The sequence below is a fragment of the Anabrus simplex genome, chromosome 2 (genome assembly GCF_040414725.1).
Source record: "Anabrus simplex isolate iqAnaSimp1 chromosome 2, ASM4041472v1, whole genome shotgun sequence".
Classification (NCBI taxonomy): Eukaryota; Metazoa; Arthropoda; class Insecta; order Orthoptera; family Tettigoniidae; genus Anabrus; species Anabrus simplex.
This window is the reverse complement of record NC_090266.1, coordinates 164,228,903-164,251,968: the sequence shown is the minus strand read 5'-3', so window position 1 is coordinate 164,251,968 and position 23,066 is coordinate 164,228,903. Positions and strand designations below refer to the sequence as shown.

Below are 23,066 nucleotides of genomic sequence, written 5' to 3'. Positions count from 1 at the left end.
AGTTTTTGGTTGGCATGCAGGAGGTCGATGGTTCGATCCTGGGTTGAGGAGCATTTTTTATTTGCTAATTTCCATCTGACATTACCCACTGTAATACAGTAACACACCGTTTCTGAGGTCACATATATCCTACATTTACAACATTTTGTAACGCTGAAACAACAAATACCTGGTTGGACTAATAAGCAATAGACAGCTGAAACAAACAGGTTACACATCTAGTAGATGAAGTGGTGCGAATAAATTCACGCCCTCTACGTGGACAGGGCGCCTTTCAAAGCTGACCAATGAAAACGATTGTTCTTCCATTTCTAGGATCGTAGTATGTAAGTGCAAATGGTTTCTAGAGGACCCACTGCAATCGCTGTTGACGATTAAGATGCCAGATACCACACCGCCTGGACTACATTTCATCATCATCATCATCATCATCATCTGTTTACCCCCCAGCTTCGGTTTTTCCCTCGGACTTAGCGAGGGATCCCACCTCTACCGCCTCAAGGGCAGTGTCCTGGAGCTTCAGACTCTTGGTCGGGGGATACAACTGGGGAGTATGACCAGTACTTCGCCCAGGCGGCCTCACCTGCTATGCTGAACAGGGGCCTGGTGGAGGGATGGGAAGATTGGAAGGGATAGGCAAGGAAGAGGGAAGGAAGCGGCCGTGGCCTTAAGTTAGGTACCATCCCGGCATTCGCCTGGAGGAGAACTGGGAAACCACGGAAAACCACTTCCAGGATGGCTGAGGTGGGAATCGAACCCACCTCTACTCAGTTGACCTCCCGAGGCTGAGTGGACCCCGTTCCAGCCCTCGTACCACTTTTCAAATTTCGTGGCAGAGCCGGGAATCGAACCCGGGCCTCCGGGGGTGGCAGCTAATCACGCTAACCACTACACCACAGAGGCGGACCTGGACTACATTTACGAAATAAAAAACATACGCCTCAGCCCAGGATCGACCACTCGACCTCCTGCATGCTAATCCAAAAAGCTATCCAATGCACCAACTGAACAGTACGACTGCCTCCTGCTGACAGAGGTAGTTACCCTACATGTGGTTACAGTGTTGCCAGATTGTTACTCTTCAACGTCGTTTTTCTGCCGGATATACGCGCAAGACGAAATTTTGTAAGAGACATTTTTTATTGCTGGCATGTGAGGAGTCGCGGTGCGACGCCCTAGTGCGCGAATTACGCTTCACTCTGTATATAGGCCTATAAATATATATTTACATCGAAGAGTTCCGATTCCATGGTCGGGTGAAAGCACAGTCGAAAAGAGTATTAATTGCCCAACTTTCGTTTTAGACATGGTGGATACGGATGTGCGTAGGAAATTAGAAGCTTGCATTGTTGTGTTTCACACTTGAGGATTTACGAGAGTAAGACGATATAATTTCTTACCTCCGCACCCAAACTACGACTATTAAGAAATCACTGTGCCTTAGAATGAATCAATCGTTGAGAACTGGGCAGAACGCCAAGGGTACTTCCGACAATGATTTCTCTAAAGATGTTAAAACTAAGAGATGAAACCAGAGACAACAAAAATAAGCTGAGAAAGAATATTAGTGTATGACGGAGAAGGTGCTGAAACTACTTGCGACAAGGATTTTTTAATTTCTTTTCGCTGATGGTACATTCTACTCCTGTGCCAAATAGCTCGCTCAGTCAGACATAATCCGCATAGGTTTCTGAAAGTGCAAATAAATAAATAAACGTGCACCCGATATTGTACCAAATGCTTCAGATATATACTCCGCAGTAAGCTGGGTTGCCGCTCTTTGCAGGAGCATTCGTATAGCAAGGAAAAAAGAAGAGAAAATAACAGTATGTATGAATATTAATGCACAATTCGTGGCAAAAATTTTTCAATATAGAACTGTTTCTGTCCGACGCACAACGCTAATCTTCTCATTATGCTTTCTTGTACACTTTTAACTTTGCTGGTGTGATAGTTGCTGCTGCTGTAGGAAGTTTATGCAAAAGGTCAAGCCGCTTTGCATACAATTTCTATGGCAGTATCGGGTAATCCAAAGCAACTCGTATTACATCAAGTGTCCCCCTCCACAGAAATCTTTAGTAAAAGGCGAAAGATTTATGCAATTTGAAGCATTTATGTAACAAAGTAATTTATGCTCAGGTGCGCTTTACTCACTAGTTCAGCGTTCCAAACCCTCGCGATGAGCACGGTTATACGGTTGCTAGAAAAGGTGCCAGTGTATACATACCATGTCTAATAATTCTATGAACATTATCATTATTATTAAGTTATGTTCCACAGCTCCGGTATTCTTATGAGGTTCTGCGGAAACAGCTTCACTCACTACATTTACTTCCTCGGAGCCCATTACCGTGTCCTGGTACAGGAAGTGTACCACGCTAGCGTAGTGTCTTCCATGCATTCGATAACATATTGCTATCTGAATGCCACCTGTACAGTTTACGCTCTGAAGCTCTTTGCACCCCGAGTAATGCGCGGGGCTCTCCGTAAATTGAGTTTCTTATTAGTCTGCAGCCCCTGCAATAGTGGACATTTTCTCCGACATTTTTGTTATTGTGAGTTACCATTTCGTCAATCAAAATAAAGCTCCTACAGCTAAGCGGCTAAAATAAACATTCTACTGCGGAGCAAGTATCTGATGCATCCTGTACGCTCACTCGAATAACAGTTTCTATCGGTTGTAAATTTTACATCCCGCTCACACACACTAAATTAATATATCTTAGTTAATGTCAGGTATAAATGTTAACATTCAAATGGACGAGGACTGGGGCAAAAGTCATGGCAACTATTCTTTTTCTTGTAGATATGTGAACGGATCACAAACGTATGTGTGTCGTGTGGAAGTTCTGCAGGCATAGTGTGTATGCAGAACAACAGATGGCCTGAGATAGCTGGTAGTACCGCAGCGAGAGCTGTGAAATCAGTCAGTTGGTGAGTCTCGTGTGAGGTGGAAGTAACCCGCGTTTAGCAGCGCGCTTACATCAAAATAGCCGTTCTCCGATAGAGAAATGCGATGGAATGTCACAGTGAATTAGTGGAAGTCCTTGGGAATAATGCCCTACCATATCGTACGGTAGCACGGTGGGTAGGAAAGTTTCGGCAAGGACGCGTGTCAACCAGTGATGAGCAACGTTCGGGACGACCTGTCAGTGTGCGGACCGACGTGGCACGTGCCGTCATCGAGCAGCTCCTGGATGAAGACAGACTATGGACGCTACTGGAGTTAGAGAGGGTATGTGGTATCGAGGAACGCACCGTCCACAGGATATTGCGTAATGAGCTGCAACTGCGCAAAATCGCATCACGGTGGGTATCGCATGCACTGACGGAAGTTCAAAGGTGGGTGCGCTATGCAATATTCTACGACCACCTTGCACGCTGGCAACAGGACGGCGATCAATTCTTGTCACGAATAATCGCCATCGATGAATTTCGGGCCAGGGCACACGAACCAGAACTGAAACCTCAGTCCGCGGAGTGGCGACATGCTAGATCACCAAGGAGGCAGACGGTCCGTCAGAATCCTTCCCCAGTCAAATTGATGGTGATCCTCGCGTATGACGTCAGGGGTGTCATTGTTTGCCACGTTGTTCCACATGGCAGAACAGTAACCACACAATACTACAGGGACTTCCTGGTGCGACAGGTATGACGTGGCGTTCGGAAGAAACGTCCGGATCTTGTGGACAGTGCAATAATACTGCACGACAATGCAAAACCACATAATGCAGAGTGTGTAGGGCAGCTAATGCAACGTTGAGGATGGGAAGAATTGGAGCACCCACCGTACTCTCCCGACATTTCGCCCTATGACTTTGATCGCATTCGAAAGATTAAAGAACCACTACGTTTTATGCGGTTTGCAGCACGAGAGGACATTGCTAATGCTGTGCGCCAACAGGTGACCCGATTCACACATGGTGCGGCAAATGCTGAGGCAGATGGTATTCAGCGCCTCCCACATGGTTGGCAGCGTGTGGTGTCAGTAGCAGGGGTCTACTTTGAGGGTCTTTAGGCCGAGGTTTGTCATGTCAACTTTATGTGTACTGTGTTGTCATTCTTTTGCACCGGGAAGGCCATATTGCCCTGTATACCACCGTAATAAATTAGTGCGTTACGATATTTCAGTGCTATTCATGGTCCACACATGTAGTTAACACCTTGTCCTTTCGTCTGTATATGTCACATTTTCCAACCGGACTGGTATCTTCAAGAAAAAAAATAGTTGCCATGACTTTTCCCCCAAACCTCGTATCTTAGTCTGGATTTCAAGAGTGCCGTATGTGTCCTCATCTAGAATTATTACTATTATTATTATTATTATTATTATTATTATTATTATTATTATTATTATTATTATTATTATTATTATTATTATTAACGAACACATTGGATTTAGGAAATATCCTTGTAGCAGTGCCTGCTTACAACAGTATACTAACTAAATTATGTAAACATATAAATTACTAACAACATAATGAAAATTAAAATGGGAAGCCTCCGTGGCTCAGGCGGCAGCGCGCCGGTCTCTCGCCGCTGAATACCGTGGTTCAAATCCCGGTCACTCCATGTGAGATTTGTGATGGACAAAGCGGAGGCAGGACAGGTTTTTCTCCGGGTACTTCGGTTTAGTCTGTCGTCTTTCATTCCAGCAACACTCTACATTACCATTTCATCTCATCTGTCAGTCATTTATCATTGCCCCAGAGAAGTGCGACAGGCTTCGGCAGCCGGCACATTTCCTGTCCTCGCCGTTAGATGGGGCTTAATTCATTCCATTCCTGACCCGGTCAGATGACTGTTTCCAGTCATAATATTTACGATGAACATAAATGAAAAATAATTATTACTATAAACTGTATCAAAACAAGAAATGTGATGATAAAAAAGAAGAATAATAAAAATAAATGGATGTAAACAAGAAATAAAAGATATAAAAATTAAGAATTACTCACAAGTATTGTGATTGCTCACTAATTAGAATGAAGCAGAATTAAAATATTCGTGAATTAAAATACTCGATCGTCCGACTATGTGGTCGCACTTTGTACTTACCTGATTAGTGATTATTTACACATATAATTGTTAATGGGCGCCAGCTACAAATAAATGTAACGATAATATAATGAGAATCTTGAATACCTCTAGGGTGTAGGGTAATAAGGTACTTTGACAGCATAACATATGGGTACTGGTAAAAGTACATTGACGTTCGGTTTCCCAACTAAAATTTGAGGTTATCTGATCTACCATCGAAATAAAACAATTAATTTTATTTGATACTAAACAAAATGTATTTTTTAAAATTTGAATTTAAATGGTGACACTTGCTGTGATAATTTGAATAATAATATAAAACTCTGAAATAACGACAGAAGGAAACTCTAGGCATTGTATTTGAAATCCTTTTGACCGGACATTTAAAAGCTGTACAAGAAATTTCTCCCTCAGTGTTTCACTTAACAGTACCTTGAACACTCTGAGTGTTCCTTTGAATTCCTTTGAATTGATATCAGGTGTAGGTATCTCAAACCTAATTTGGTGAAGTATCCTTTTATTTTCACAAACGAGATATAGCATGGCTTAAAAATATAACCACACTTCACAATCAAATTTGCAAGTAATTCACTGATAACTGTTAGTCTGCATTACGACGACTCAATATTCGGCTGTCACCGAACTGACACAAGAACTCGACCGAACACATACACGAAACACACTCCGAACATTTAATCCATTTGGTCACTGACGACTACGTATCCATATCACTGACTGTGATAAGGCTCTACCTCCCAATGACTCACTGACCAACTGTGGCCTCACTCTCCACATGACTGACTATCTCTTTGTTCACCATCCATCTGACTGACCGCTATAGGATACTCCTCCTTATATATAAACTACATGTCACATGGTATAACACCCAATTCATGGTTAAAGCAGTACGTGGCATCACTCACACCCAGCTCCGAAGTGTTACAGATTGCGTTGAAAAAGCCTCAGGCAAACTAGGAACTCCCTAAATTATCTCATGCTCCTAAATGCATACAATGACAGAGCGATGACTCGACAGTTACTGTAACATTATTTCACCATATGCTGCAACGTCTTAAAAATTGTTTCACAAAATAAATACATACCCCATATAAAGCAGCAAATCTCACTCTACATTTTCTTACTGCTAACAAACACACACACACACACATATATATGTATATATATATATATATACATAATAAATTAAATACAATGAAGCAAGCGATACTTAATTAATACATAGTGAAATCTGATCATAGAATTGAATCAACAATAATAATAGTAATAATAATATTACAAATATAATAATAATAATAATAATAATAATAATAATAATAATAATAATACAGAGGAATGTTTGTAACGGGATTTGAACCGTTACAGTAGTAGGCTAGAACATTATAAGTACAGCCAAACACATATGAATTCATATGAAATTCACAGAAAATACTTTCAAATATCCCCTTACATTATTTAGCGTCATATAATTACAACGCATTAACTTTAAGTTTCACTCATAATGTACAAAATGTACATATCATTAAAGTGTACATTACAAGTGGTTAACATAATACACTGACTGACAGAGCAAATGCAACACCAAGAAGGAGTGGTCAGAACTTTATGCCAATTGCAGGGTAGACTGACGTCACTGAGGTATGCTCATGATGTGAAATGCGCCGCTGTGCTGCGCACGTAGCGAACGATAAATGGGACACGGCGTTGGCGAATGGCCCACTTCGTACCGTGATTTCTCAGCCGACAGTCATTGTAGAACGTGTTGTCGTGTGCCACAGGACACGTGTATAGCTAAGAATGCCAGGCCGCGTCAACGGAGGCATTTCCAGCAGACAGACGACTTTACGAGGGGTATGGTGATCGGGCTGAGAAGGGCAGGTTGGTCGCTTCGTCAAATCGCAGCAGATACCCATAGGGATGTGTCCACGGTGCAGCGCCTGTGGCGAAGATGGTTGGCGCAGGGACATGTGGTACGTGCGAGGGGTCCAGGCGCAGCCCGAGTGACGTCAGCACGCGAGGATCGGCGCATCCGCCGCCAAGCGGTGGCAGCCCCGCACGCCACGTCAACCGCCATTCTTCAGCATGTGCAAGACACCCTGGCTGTTCCAATATCGACCAGAACAATTTCCCGTCGATTGGTTGAAGGAGGCCTGCACTCCCGGCGACCGCTGAGAAGTCTACCGTTGACTCCACAGCATAGACGTGCACGCCTGGCATGGTGCCGGGCTAGAGCGACTTGGATGAGGGAATGGCGGAACGTCGTGTTCTCCGATGAGTCACGCTTCTGTTCTGTCAGTGATAGTCACCGCAGACGAGTGTGGCGTCGGCGTGGAGAAAGGTCAAATCCGGCAGTAACTGTGGAGCGCCCTACCGCTAGACAACGCGGCATCATGGTTTGGGGCGCTATTGCGTATGATTCCACGTCACCTCTAGTGCGTATTCAAGGCACGTTAAATGCCCACCGCTACGTGCAGCATGTGCTGCGGCCGGTGGCACTCCCGTACCTTCAGGGGCTGCCCAATGCTCTGTTTCAGCAGAATAATGCCCACCCACACACTGCTCGCATCTCCCAACAGGCTCTACGAGGTGTACAGATGCTTCCGTGGCCAGCGTACACTCCGGATCTCTCACCAATCGAACACGTGTGGGATCTCATTGGACGCCGTTTGCAAACTCTGTCCCAGCCTCGTACGGACGACCAACTGTGGCAAATGGTTGACAGAGAATGGAGAACCATCCCTCAGGACACCATCCGCACTCTTATTGACTCTGTACCTCGACGTGTTTCTGCGTGCATCGCCGCTCGCGGTGGTCCTACATCCTACTGAGTCGATGCCGTGCGCATTGTGTAACCTGCATATCCGTTTGAAATAAACATCAATTATTCGCCCGTGCCGTCTCTGTTTTTCCCCAAACTTTCATCCCTTTCGAACCACTCCTTCTTGGTGTTGCATTTGCTCTGTCAGTCAGTGTAATTACAACGCAATCTCATAGAAATTTACGGAAAGCTTAAATATTTCTAATACCTTAACACTACGATTCATGATTCTCTATTGAGTTCCTGCGTGTGAAAATTCCATCACTTCGGGTCTCCGAAAACCGTGAACAGCAGTTAGTGGGGCTAAGACAATATTCTTATTACTTTTATTTTTATTATTATTCTCTACTTAGTCGAAAATCAAGTTAATTTAATTCTCATTACATAAAAATCACGGAGCGAAATCAAAGAAATAGCTACGTTTGTAGGGGATTGCATATTGAATTTCCTCATAGTAAAGTTCCACAATTAGCTTCGCAACTGTGTTGAACAGTGCACAGTTATAACCAGCCAGCCGCAGGCGTGTGCATATAGAACTACGCCATGTACTGCAGCGCGCTTTAATATTTTAACTGGTAGGTGTTTAAATGATACATGGATTTTGCTCTTGTGTTGTATGAATGTATTGTAGCAATAAAACCAGCAACGCATATAAATCTCCTTTTACTGGGAAGGCTTTTGCGACTTTAATGATGACAATAACTCATTAACAAGACTCATTTAACTGAAGCTACACCTTAGAAGAAATATGTATACGCTATCATTCCAGAGCATCATTTCCTGAACTGTAGTTCGCGTACTCACTGAAGATTTGCGAATTTTTGTAAGGGTTTGGCAAAATTTGTTCCTATTGGTAGACTTAGAGGTAATAATAATAATAATAATAATAATAATAATAATAATAATAATAATAATAATAATAATTTCATGTGGCTACTGCCAGCCTTGTAAGGCAGACTTTCCGACGAGGGTGGATGGGGTCTGCCGTGTATGGGAAATTGCGTATTCTTGTAGTGGAGAATAGTGTTTAAATGGTGTGTGAGTTGCAGGCATGTTGCGGACAGTATAAGAACCCAGTCCCAGAGCCAGCGGAAATAACCTCATAAGTTTAAAATCTCCGGCCTGCTCGCTAATCGAACCCGTGGTCCTCTGAATTGAAGGCGACTATGCTGACCATTCAGCCAAGAAGCCAGACAGGTTTTGAGGTTATTGTATTGTTATTACAATTTATTCCAGGAATAGCAAACTGTAGCTGCAATGACTCCATTTGATTAGACTTTTTTTTTTCAGTTCTTTGTGTTACCGTGTTTTGGTGGTAGTTATGCATGAAAGAAGGTGCTGGGTGGTGAATAGGTCTCAAGCTACTAAAGTGAAATTAATTTTAAAATTTAACAAGGTTATATTTTCTTTGCAAAATTAGGTAACAACAAATAGAACAGGTACTTAGTAGCCGAAACACGATTGAAAAAATAAATTTACATAGGTACCCCATTTGGGGCTTCAAAAGTCAGAACCATAATTCTTGGGCAATCAGCTCAGTTTTACCCCAAACACAATTTTAACAGAGGGGCAGAAAACCCCATTCATACCTAGGAGCCCTTGCTCCAAATTACACTGAAAAGCCTCCTCGAGGCATACAATATACAATTTTCAAAAGAGCCACTCGCTCTCAAATTTAAGCCTCTCCCAGGCCACACCAAACTCCACCTTTAAGCTGTCCTCAAAGGACATATACACAGGGGTAAAATACCCAACCTACTGAGGTCTATTAAATGACAAGAAGGTTAATACATGACCTCTAAAATACAATTTGAGGGGAGGCGAACTTGCACTCCTAATACACTTTGTTTAAGACCTACTTGGCCTTAGGCCGTTAGTGCAAGGGCTAATCCCATACTACAGAGGTGACTTAAGAAAATAACAATTTACATTACATTACGGAAGAATTGGTTGAGAAAATAAGTTCACCTCAAGACAATGTGAGTGGGAGCTCGAGAGGGTTAGCACTCTCTATCCCAGTATGTAGCTTTACTAGAGAATAGAAGAAAAGAGAAGTTACATTTTAGGAAAAGGTTACATAGTGGAACGCTTAGAACCCGCCCCGAAAGTTAAACTGCTGAGCTAGCAAAGAAAGAATTTATTAATCGGCCATTACCTTGTTGTTGACCGCTGCCGAAGAAAGAGGCGCTTCCCGCCCCCTGCTATGTACTTAACACACTGAAAGATGGAACAGAAGTGGCCGAGAGACCCAAAAATCAGCAGTTTAAATACTCTCGCGGAAGTTTCTAGGCGTTAGGGGAATGAAAACACCCTCCCACAAACACTTTATTGGGTAGGACACAGCAACATATTCAAGTTGGGGGAAGATACATCTGATTGGATAGAAATTAATTTAAGAAATTCGGGATTGGTTAGGTTCAACACAAGGGGAAAGAAGGGGTGAATATTGCCAACTTAAACAATGACTGAAAGAAATTTAACAAAGAACAAACTCTTGAAATTAAATTTTCTCCAAAAAACAGTTCTTTCACTTCGCACTAGAGTGCACCGTTGTTGATCTTCAGTAGTGTCCTCTAGAAGAGAAAGTTCACACTTCTAACTACAAGTGAAACAAAAACACATCAAAAATGACACAGTTCAAAAACTCAAACTTTTCCACGTGGTGACATCTTCTGAGAAAGTAGAAAATTAATACCGTCAATAAAGTTCAGACTTCCTCCAGCAGAGGAGTTTCAATTGGCGCACATTTTAAATTAATTGCGTGGAGGTGTACCGCCTGGTACAGACCTCCCCCCCCCCCAAAAGTTCCACCAGGGGTGATATATGAAACCAGGTCCCAGGTTTGATGTAGATATGGAGATTGATTGCCAACAAAAAAAAAATATAAGATTTTCTTAATTTGGTTTGTATCGGTTTCAAAATTTTCTTGTTGCAGGAGAAGTATAGTCTTTAAGTTGTAGAAGTTGAATTCTGAAGATAAACTTTTAATACTTAAAAGTGATGAAGAATTTTGCAATGTCCACCAAATATTGCTTGTTGGTTTCCCAAGTGTAGTCATTGCTTATAGTAACTGTTCATGTAGTTGAGGTTAATGAATTTGGATGGCCAAACCGGCCGTTGCAGCTTGCGTCCAAATGAGGCCGCTCGGACCCCTCAAGTACCCTGAGATACCGCTCGCCCGCACTATGAGGGGAGCAAGGGTGTTGAAGCACGCCGCGCCCGCGGTGAACATATACAGGCTGCGGGCAAGTAGCAGGTTGTGCGCCGCACATCAGCCTTGGCCGGGAGGAGAGCTCCGGCTCGCCGTGCACATGCCGTCCTCGCTGGGGCCGAGGGGGCCCGTCCTCGAACCCAGCCGCGGCACAGCGCCGCGCGGCTGCGGGGGCACTGAAACATAAAACTAGGCGGCAGAATTGTGTTGGACCATCATCATTTTTGAGGGCACAGGCATTATGGAGAGGTTGAGGGGCCAGCGGCGTGCAAATATCCATGGCATTTAATATTATGAAGCCACAGTGTGTGTTGGAGCAGGAAACGGGAGCGTGGTAATGGCCGTGGCAAGGACAGGATGGCAGTTTAACAATCGGGGAGGTTTACAAGAAATGCTTACATATAAAATAAAATATAATAGAAGGAGCAGAATGCCTTAAGAGTGGAATTCAAAAAAAAAAAAAAAAATATAACCATCATATTCCTATCAAATTATATGAAGCAAGTTGACACAAATTTACACCGGTTTCACCTGGGACAGGTGAACCCTAAATATCCTCTCGGTGGCTGGATTGCTTACTAACAATGTAACCGGTGTGAGAAAATCGAGAATGATGCATGGCCCATGAAATCTGGGGGCAAGCTTGCCCGCGGGAACAAAATTTTTGACCATAACCTGGTCACCTACCTTCAAAGGGGTGGGTCTCCGTCCACGATCATACCTTTCCCTAACCTTTTCATGAGACACTTTAAGATTGGCTTTAGCCTTCTTCCAAAGAACTTTAATGTTATCCGGATCTATTGTCTCGGGTAGAATGTCATTCAGAGACCAGAGGTTAGAGAGCGGCGAGTTGGGAACAAACTTGAACATCAAAGAAGCTGGAGTAAACTTGTGAGATTCATGAACCGCCGAATTCAAAGCAAAAGCTATCCAATGCAGGGACGTGTCCCACCTGGAATGATCTTCATGATGATAGGCAATAAGTGCGGACCTGAGATTACGGTTATCCCGTTCAGCCAGAGATGGTTGAGGGTAATAAGCAGAAGTAGTTACATGAGAGATTGATAAGTCAAAACAGAATTTACGAAATAAATTAGATGTAAAAGCCTTAGCATTATCAGATACAATATATTGACACGGACCAAAAGAAGCAAAAATAGAATTTAAGCAGGTAATGGTAGACTGAGCGGTAGCCAGCTTAGTCGGAAATAACCAAGAAAATCTGGTAAAACCATCTACGCACACAAAGATGAACTTGTTAGAATTACCCTTTGACTGGGGGAAGGGTCCTACATAATCGATATACAGGCGTTCCATGGGGCGCGACGCTTGATGCGAAGACAAAAGGCCTACCTTGGTGGACATGGTGGGTTTACTGAGCAAACAAGATTTACAAGCTTTTACAAGTTCACGGATTTCACCGTCCATACCTTTCCAGATGAACATTTCACGAATCTTTTCACGAGTTTTAAAGATACCCAGATGCCCTCCTAGTGGGGTCTCATGATAATACTTGAAGATCATAGGTACCAGAACAGCTGGAACGACAACTTTCATCATCTTGTCATGCCTCGAAGGGCAACATAAAACACCATTCCTCAGAACATAAGGGACAACATGTTCCCCAGAAGAAAGGGTTTCCATTATCGGAGCCAGCGTCGGATCTTCACGTTGGTATTTCTCGATATCCCTAAAAAGCATGGGAGCATCTGTTAGGATGGCATTAACCTCAGATAGCGTGGACTCGGGAGGTGATGAACTGTCGACCTGTTCATGGTTCTCAACGTCGTCTGAAAACATACGGCTGAGTCCATCAGCGACAACATTTTCGGTACCTCGGATATGCCTGACATTGAATTGGAAGGCAGAAATACGGATGGCCCAACGGGCTATACGACCAGTACGACGCGGCCTACCTAAGACCCAGCTTAATGCTTGATTATCAGTCTCCAGGTCGAATTTGACGTGTTCCAGATAGAGACGGAACTTTTCTAAGGCGAATAAGACTGCCAAACCTTCGAGCTCATAGATGGAATACTTGGCTTCTTGAGCCGACAATGTCCTAGACGCATAGGCGATGGGTCGCCTCCCTAGTTCAGTCTCTTGAAGAAGGACTGCAGCTACTGCTGACGACGATGCGTCGGTTTGGACAATGAATTTCTTCGAGAAATCAGGCATAGAAAGGACAGGGGCATTACAAAGCGCTAATTTAAGATCTTCAAAAGCGGCTTGTTGAGAAGGTCCCCACTCGAATTTGATGCCTTTCCTACGAAGGAGGTTTAAGGGCGCCGCTCTATTAGCAAAGTTAGGAATGAACTTTCTGAAGAAATTCACCATACCAATAAACCTGGCGATGCCTTTAATGTCCTTGGGAGGTTTAAAATCACGGATGGCCTGTGTTCTAGAATGATCGACTGCTACCCCATCGGGTGACACAATATGCCCTAGGAATGACATAGAGGGCTTAGCAAAGGCAACCTTGGACAACTTAACAGTTAACCCAGCCTTACGAAGGCGATCGAGAACTTCTCGCAGATGATCTAGATGTTCTTCAAAAGTCTCTGAAAATACGACGACATCATCTAAGTAGTGATATAAGTACTCGAATTTGATGTCGGAGAAGACCCTATCTAGTAGCCTAGTGAGCACAGCTGCCCCCATGGGGAGCCCGAAAGGCACGCGTTTGTATTCGTATAAATTCCAGTCCGTGGCAAACGCTGTAAGGTGTTTAGACTCTTCGGCAAGGGGAATTTGATTATAGGCCTGATTCAAGTCCAAGATAGTGAAGAACTTGGCCTTACGAAACCATGAAAAGCAAGAATGAAGGTCAGGAAGGGGCACAGATTGCAACACCACCTTCCGATTGAGAGCCCTGTAATCAATGACAGGCCTGAAGCCTCCTTGGGGTTTCGGGACTAGAAAAATAGGCGATGAATACGCCGACTTAGAGGGCCTAATAATACCATCCTTCAACATCTGATCGATAATTTCTTTCAGAGCCTTCATTTTAGGTGGAGATAGCCTATAAGGTGGAAAACGGACAGGAATCGAATCCGTGACCTCAATTTTGTATTCAATAAGGTCAGTAACACCAAGAGTATCAGAGAACACCTCTGGAAATGACTGACATAATTTACGAATACTATCAGCCTGCTCCTCAGGTAGATGTCTAAGGTCTAACAACATCTCATCCTGGGTAGGCGAAATAGATGAACATGACACAGAATTACACTTTAACAAGGGAATTTTACAATTGGACGCAAATTTGAATGTGCACGACTTACTCTGAAGATCGAGCACAAGACCAGTGTGAGAAATAAAGTCCGCTCCCAGTATGATGGGGCAAGACAGGTGCTTAGCCACAAACAATTTAATTTTCCATGTAAGTTTAAAAATACGAATTTTGACCAGTACGGAACCTAGAATTTCTAATGGAGATGAATTAGCCGAAACATATTGAACAGGAGAAGAGACATAGTCAGGAAGTTTACAAACCGATTTCAATTTAGAATACCATTCAGCCGAAATAATCGAACAAACACTGCCTGAATCTAAGAGAGCTGTTATAGGCTCGTTATTTAACTCAATCTTAAGAAAAGGAACAGGTGCGGGGGTATCCGCCGCAATCCTAAGACACTCTTTGGGGCATTCAAAAGATGTATTCGAAGACTTATCGTTCCCTGAATTCTCGACCTTTTTGCCAGGGGCTGAGCCTTGGGAAGCAGAATTAGTTGACTCAGCCGCAGCCACTAGTCACTTTTGATTGTTGTTGGAAGTTACACCAGAAGTTGAGCAGGAGGGGGTGCTATTCGAATTGGGACAATTCTTTGCGATATGTGAGAAAGCCCCACATTTAAAACAGCCTTGTGATGAACCCGCTCCATTATTTGCCCTACTAGACTTGATCAGAGGACACTTATTGCGCAGATGGTCAGGCGACCCGCAAGCATAACATTTACGAGGGGTGACTGATCGGCGAGGTGGAGGCCGAGTATTACTAATGGAAGGCGGGGGTTCTTTCGCGACACGCAAAGAATCGGCGTATCTAACTCCTTCCGCTGAGACGGCCAATGCTTCAAGTTCCGAGAAAGTTTGCGGGCACGCCGCGAAACACAAATATGACCTATAGGGAGGTGAAATTCCCTCTACAATAGCCTGTACAATCTGATCTTCAGGAAAATGAAGGGCAAACACCCTAGTATAAAACTTAATGTCCTGTATGAAATCAGCCAAGTTTTCATCCAAGCGCTGTACACGATAATAGTACTTCTGAATAAGGGAGGACCTGGCCCTAGCAGGGATGAAGTTAGCTAGCAAATGGGCATGGAAATCCTCAATAGATGATTGCTCGGCAATGGCTCTTACGATTTTATCAGAGAGAATACCAATAGCATACGGATAGATAATTTGCAAGATTTGACATGGAGAAAGAGAAAAAACAAGGGCATGATCCTGAAATTCCACTAGAAATCTTAAAAATGAAATTACATCACTGGTGGTATTAACGGAAAACTTAGAGATACCTCTGAGCAACATTGCCAATGGATGAGGCAAGCTGCTAAACCCGGGTGACATAGTAGGTAAAGGTTTCAATGGTGAGGAAGTTAATTCAGAACGGATGTTACTCAATGATGCACGACGTTCGGATTCGTTGTCCAATGGGGCAGGGATAGTTTGAGCAGCAACGGTTATTCTATTAACTTCTCCCTTGGGAGGCGCTTCCTCACTACCTGCATTTACTATGGTGGGTTGATCAGATTTGGGAGGAACTTCCCCAGTTAACAATTGAATGACCTTACTAGATAATTCGGAAATATTTTCCAGGAGCGTACTAGCTTCCTTCCTCTGAACATCATTCAGTTTTAGAGACAACAGATCGTTAACCCTATTCGAAAAATGATATAGCCTGCCTTGCACACGCTTAATTTGATTAGGAGACGGATCATTTTCATCAAAAAAACTAACTACAGAAGCTAGCCCAGTAATATTCTCCGTGATCGTGGAAAGAGAGTCGTCAATTTCTTTCTCTCCCAAATTGGGGATGGAAATGGGCAAATCAAGGGACTCTCTAAGCTTGTTAGTGTCTATTGCAACCGTGCCTCCAGATTGCACATTTCTGATATTTAATTCATAGATCAACTCCTCTTTGCGCAAATAGTTAAGAAGGAGAACATCGCGAGGGCCGGCCATGATGACAGACCAATTTTGAAAAGGTCAAAAATTCCAGCAACTGAGAAAATGGTTAGAGTTCGGATCAAAACAATGTGTAGCCGTCAAAAGGGGCTAAATTGAGACCCATTCAACCACGCTCTGCTACCACTTGTTACCGTGTTTTGGTGGTAGTTATGCATGAAAGAAGGTGCTGGGTGGTGAATAGGTCTCAAGCTACTAAAGTGAAATTAATTTTAAAATTTAACAAGGTTATATTTTCTTTGCAAAATTAGGTAACAACAAATAGAACAGGTACTTAGTAGCCGAAACACGATTGAAAAAATAAATTTACATAGGTCCCCCATTTGGGGCTTCAAAAGTCAGAACCATAATTCTTGGGCAATCAGCTCAGTTTTACCCCAAACACAATTTTAACAGAGGGGCAGAAAACCCCATTCATACCTAGGAGCCCTTGCTCCAAATTACACTGAAAAGCCTCCTCGAGGCATACAATATACAATTTTCAAAAGAGCCACTCGCTCTCAAATTTAAGCCTCTCCCAGGCCACACCAAACTCCACCTTTAAGCTGTCCTCAAAGGACATATACACAGGGGTAAAATACCCAACCTACTGAGGTCTATTAAATGACAAGAAGGTTAATACATGACCTCTAAAATACAATTTGAGGGGAGGCGAACTTGCACTCCTAATACACTTTGTTTAAGACCTACTTGGCCTTAGGCCGTTAGTGTAAGGGCTAATCCCATACTACAGAGGTGACTTAAGAAAATAACAATTTACATTACATTACGGAAGAATTGGTTGAGAAAATAAGTTCACCTCAAGACAATGTGAGTGGGAGCTCGAGAGGGTTAGCACTCTCTATCCCAGTATGTAGCTTTACAAGAGAATAGAAGAAAAGAGAAGTTACATTTTAGGAAAAGGTTACATAGTGGAACGCTTAGAACCCGCCCCGAAAGTTAAACTGCTGAGCTAGCAAAGAAAGAATTTATTAATCGGCCATTACCTTGTTGTTGACCGCTGCCGAAGAAAGAGGCGCTTCCCGCCCCCTGCTATGTACTTAACACACTGAAAGATGGAACAGAAGTGGCCGAGAGACCCAAAAATCAGCAGTTTAAATACTCTCGCGGAAGTTTCTAGGCGTTAGGGGAATGAAAACACCCTCCCACAAACACTTTATTGGGTAGGACACAGCAACATATTCAAGTTGGGGGAAGATACATCTGATTGGATAGAAATTAATTTAAGAAATTCGGGATTGGTTAGGTTCAACACAAGGGGAAAGAAGGGGTGAATATTGCCAACGTAAACAATGACTGAAAGAAATTTAACAAAGAACAAACTCTTGAAATTAAATTTTCTCCAAAAAACAGTTCTTTCACTTCGCACTAGAGTGCACCGTTGTTGATCTTCAGTAGTGTCCTCTAGAAGAGAAAGTTCACACTTCTAACTACAAGTGAAACAAAAACACATCAAAAATGACACAGTTCAAAAACTCAAACTTTTCCACGTGGTGACATCTTCTGAGAAAGTAGAAAATTAATACCGTCAATAAAGTTCAGACTTCCTCCAGCAGAGGAGTTTCAATTGGCGCACATTTTAAATTAATTGCGTGGAGGTGTACCGCCTGGTACACTTTGTATTCAAGCATATATTTAGATATTAAGTGACAGGGATGTCCGCCTCTGTGGTGTAGTGGTTTGTGCGATTAACTGCTACCCCCGAGGGACTGGGTTCAATCCTTGGCTCTGCCACGAAATTTGAAAAGTTGTACGAGGGCTGGAACGAGGTCTACTCAGCCTCAGCTTCGGGACGTCAAATGAGTAGAGGTGATTCGATTCTCACCTTAGCCATCCTCGATGTTGTTGTCCGTGGTTTCCCAACTCCCCTCTAGGTAAATGCCGGGATGGTACCTAACTTAAGGCCACGGCCGCTTCATTCCCTTTACTTTGTCTATCCCTTCCAACCTTCCCATCCCCCCACAAGTCCTGTTCAGCATAGCAGGTGAGGCTGCCTGGGTGAGGTACTGAAACCATAATTCTACGATGAAAAGTAATCTATACATATAAAACTAGCAAGATACCCGTGCTTCGCTACGGTATTATACTGAAATTTATAATTGAATGCTTATTGTTTTAGATATATAATCCGCCGAAATTCGCGATCTGACTCGTTTTCTGCGAGAATCCGCCAAAATTCGCGATCTGACTCGTTTTCTAATAGATTACGGCAAGTTTCCTCCCAATTTTCAATCTTTCATTCCAGCAATCGATTTCGTACTTCCCGGGCTAGGTCCAGGTATTCCACCCAGTTAGTTGGGTCCCTAAACCTTTGCCATCTTTTCCTATAAGCATTTTAAATATGGATCAAATCCTTCAGGGGATCTGTCGTGGTGTCGTCTTGGGTGCCTTGGCGGTAGCCTACTGAACCCGCGGCCGGACTGCATTCTTAGTCATTAGCCGTCCAGGACCCGTTTCCAGCGTGGTCCGCACATGTGACGACGGTCCAGAATATTATTATTATTATTATTATTATTATTATTATTATTATTAATATTATTATTATTATTATATGTTCTGGACCCCACAGCAATATGCAAGACCGTTACTTGGCGGTAAATTACATCTGCTGCCATTGTCATTGTTGACAATGTGACCAGCACCATTGTCGCGCGTAGGCAAGTGTGCGGGATTTCTGGCGATACGAATGACATACCTCCGTGTATTATTGACCTTATTATAGAGGTGAACAATTTGACGGCCAATCTCATTTCTATCGTTTATTTCAAATGTGTTTAAAATTTTTATTTATATGCCAGGAGAATCTACTGTAATCTAAGAACGTTCTCCGAAGGAAAAGATGGCTGTTGAAAAAGAACCCAGGAAAGATTAAAAATGATCGGTTTATGATCAGAATAAGTACATCGAAAGTCTACAGCCTGTTTCCTGTCATTCGACAGGATCAGGGATGGAATGAATAAAGCCCCATTTGGCGGCGACAATAGGAATTGTGCCGGCTGCCGAAGCTCCCCTCTGGGGCAATGATCGATGAGTGACAAATGAAATGAAATATTGGACAGTGTTGCTGGAATGAATGATGACAGGGAAAGCCGGAGTATCCGGAGAAAAACCTGTCCCGCCTCCATTTTGTCTAGCACGAATGTCACATGGAGTGACCGGGATTTGAAACACGGAACCCAGCTGTGAGAGGCCGGCGCGCTGCCGCCTGAGCAACGGAGGCTCGTTATAAGTACATTATGAACAGTAAAATCAATTGGTCTCACCTCCTTTTACACCCCACCGCCGTTAAGCTTATTTAACCCCAACCCCAGAAAATTAAAAGAAGGCGTGTTTCTTTATGTTTAAAGGAGATTCCAAATACCAACGTTCACGTTTATTACCTTCAGTTCTAAGATATAAGTATCCCCTTAAAAATAATTCACTTTTTTAACTTCCTTTCACACCCCCCCCCCCCGTCACAAAGTGATATTAAGGCAAAACATACTTGTTCCTTTAATAGTAAAGGATCTTCTAAATACCAATTATCACCATTCTAACCTCTTCAGTTTTTGATTTATGTGTCCTCATGAAAGGAATTCAAATTCCTTTTCACTCCCGCCCCCCCCCAAGATTGTTTCCCCCCCAAAACGCGCTTTTCTTTGTTTTTAAAGGAGATCAAAATACAAATTTTCACGTCTGTAACAACTTTAGTTTTTATTAGATGTATGTATTCTCATACAATTAAGTCAATTAATTTTTTCAATCCTTTAACCCCCCAAACCCCCTTCATTGGATTTTCCGAGAATGCGTGTTTGTTTACTTTTAAAGCATATTCCAAAAATCAAATTTCACATGTGTAACATCTTCATTTTTGAGATATCAGTAGCCTAATTAAAAGAATTCAACACCATTTTCTGTCACCATTACTCACCCCCCACTACCCAAGTGGTATTTCCGAAAACTAAAAAAACACGTTTCTTTATTTTTAATAGAATTAAAAAATTACTATTTTTCACTTCTGTAACATGTTAAGTTTTTGAGATATACTGTAGAAATTCTCATTTTAAATTTTCACCCCTTTTTAGTTCCCCTTAAGTGGAGTTTCCAAAGACAAATCACCTATGTTTCTTTACACTTACAGGAGATTCCAAATATCCACTTTTTACGTCTGTAACATTTTACGCTTCTCAGATATTCTGTAGATTTAGTCCTTCAAAAAATTCACCCCAATTTGCCACTCCTGTTTAACCGCCATTAATTGAATTTTCCAAAAGCAAAAATATACGTGTTTCTTTATTTTTAAAGGAGATCCCATTTACAAATCTTCAGTTCTGTAATATCTTCAGTTTCTGAGATATATGTATCCTCATTAAAGGCATTCAACCCATTATTCACCCTTTTACACCCCTCCTATTGGGATTTAGAGAAAACAAAGAAATACGTGTTCCTTTATTTTTAAGGGAGATTCTAAACACCAATTTTTACATCTCTAAACGTTTAAAGTTTTAAGATATAGACACACTCATTTTAAAAATTCAACCCCTCCTTTTCACCCCCCATTATTTGGATTTTCCAAAAACGAAAAAATACCTGTTTCTTTATTTTTAAAGTAGATCCCAAATACCAATTTTCAGGTCTGTAATATATTCAGTTTCTAAGATATAAGTATTCTCTTTAAAGGCATTCAACCCATTTTTCACCCCTTTTCACCCCTCCTATTGGGATTTTCCGAAAACAAAAAATACGCGTTCCTTTATTTTTAAAGTAGATTCTAAATACCAAATTTTACATCTATAAACTTTAAAAGTTTTGAGATATAGATACACTCATTTTGAAAATTTCATCCCCCTTTTTACCCCCCATTATTTGGATTTTCCTAAAACGAAAAAATACCTGTTTCTTTATTTTTAAAGTAGATCCCAAATACCAATTTTCAGGTCTATAATATATTCAGTTTCTAAGATATAAGTATTCTCTTTAAAGGCATTCAACCAATTTTTCACCCCTTTTCACCCCTCCTGTTGGTATTTTCCGAAAACAAAAAAATACGTGTTCCTTTATTTTTAATGAAGATTCTAAATACCAATTTTTACATCTCTAAACTTTAAATCTTTTGAGATATAGATGCACTCATTTTAAAAGTTACCCCCCGCACCTATTCAGGCTCGCATTAATTGGATTTTCCAAAAACAAAAAAATTAGTGTTTCTTTATTTTCGAAAGCGATCAAAAGTACCAATTTTGAGGTCTGTAATATCTTCAGTTTCTGAGATATTAGTATTCTCTTTACAGGCATTCAACCCATTTTTCACCCCTTTTCACCCCTTCTATTGGGATTTTCCGAAAACAAAAAATACGTTTTTCTTTATTTTTAATGAAGATTCTAAATATCAATTTTTACATCTCTAAACTTTAAAACTTTTGAGATATGGATGCACTCATTTTAAAAATTCACCCCCCCCCTTTCACCCTCGCATTAATTGGATTTTCCAAAAACAAAAAATACGTGTTTCTTTATTTTTGACAGCGATCAAAAGTACCAATTTTGAGGTCTGTAATATCTTCAGTTTCTGAGATATAAGTAGCGGTATCCTGATTAAAGGCATTCAACCCCTTTTTCACCCCTCCTATTGGGATTGTCTGAAAACAAAAAAATACGTGTTTCCTTATTTTTAAAGAAGATTCTAAATACCAATTTTCACATCTGTAAACTTTTAAAGTTTTGAGACATAGACACACTCATTTTAAAATTTCACCCCCCCTTTTCACCCCCTTAGCGAAGGAATATCCAAAAATCCTCTCTTAGCGAGCACCTACATTTTAATATGAATATATCCCCAAAATTTCATTTCTTTATGTCCAGTAGTTTTGGCTCGGCGATGATGAATCAGTCAGTCAGTCAGTCAGTCAGTCAGTCAGTCAGTCAGTCAGTCAGTCAGTCAGTCAGTCAGTCAGTCAGTCAGTCAGGACAAGCTACTTTATATATATAGATAGCTTGTCCTCACTGACTGACTGCCTGATTCATCATCGCCGAGCCAAAACTACTGGACATAACGAAATAAAATTTTGGGGATACATCCACATTAAGATGTAGGTGCTCGCTAAGAGAGGATTTTTGGATATTCCGTTGCTAAGGGGGTGAAAAGGGGGGTGACATTTTAAAATGAGTGTATCTATATCTCAAAACTTTAAAAGTTTACAAATGTACAAATTGGTATTTAGAATCTTCTTCGAAAATAAGGAAACACGTATTTTTTTTTTTCACAAAATCCCAATAGGATACCGGTACTTATATCTCAGAAACTGAAGATATTACAGACCTGAAAATTGGTACTTTTGATCTCTTTTAAAAATTAAAGAAACACGTATTTTTTGTTTTTGGAACATCCAATTAATGGGAGGGGGAATATGGGGGTGAATTTTTAAAATGAGTGTATCTATATCTCAAAACTTTGAAAGTTCACAGATGTGAAAACTGGTATTTAGAATCTTCATTAAAAATAAAGAAACACGTATTTTTTGTTTTCAGAATATCCCAATAGGAGGGGTGGAAAGGGGTGAAAAAGTGTTTGAATGCATTTAGTGAGGATACTTATATCTCAGAAAACTGAAGATATTACAGACCTGAAAATTGGTGTTTTCGATCTCCTTTAAAAATAAAGAAACACGTATTATTTTGTTTTTGGAAAATCCAATTAATCGGGGGGTGCAAAAGGGGGTGAATTTTTAAAATGAATGTATCTATATCTCAAAACATTGAAACTTTACAGATGTAAAAATTGGTATTTAGAATCATCATTAAAAATAA

The 23,066-nt window shown here is 41.5% G+C and overlaps 1 pseudogene; it reads right to left on the bottom strand.

Annotated features, from left to right (window-relative positions):
* Positions 1-2,061: 2,061 nt before the first annotated feature.
* LOC136865042 (U5 spliceosomal RNA) lies at positions 2,062-2,109 on the bottom strand (annotated as a pseudogene).
* Positions 2,110-23,066: the final 20,957 nt, after the last annotated feature.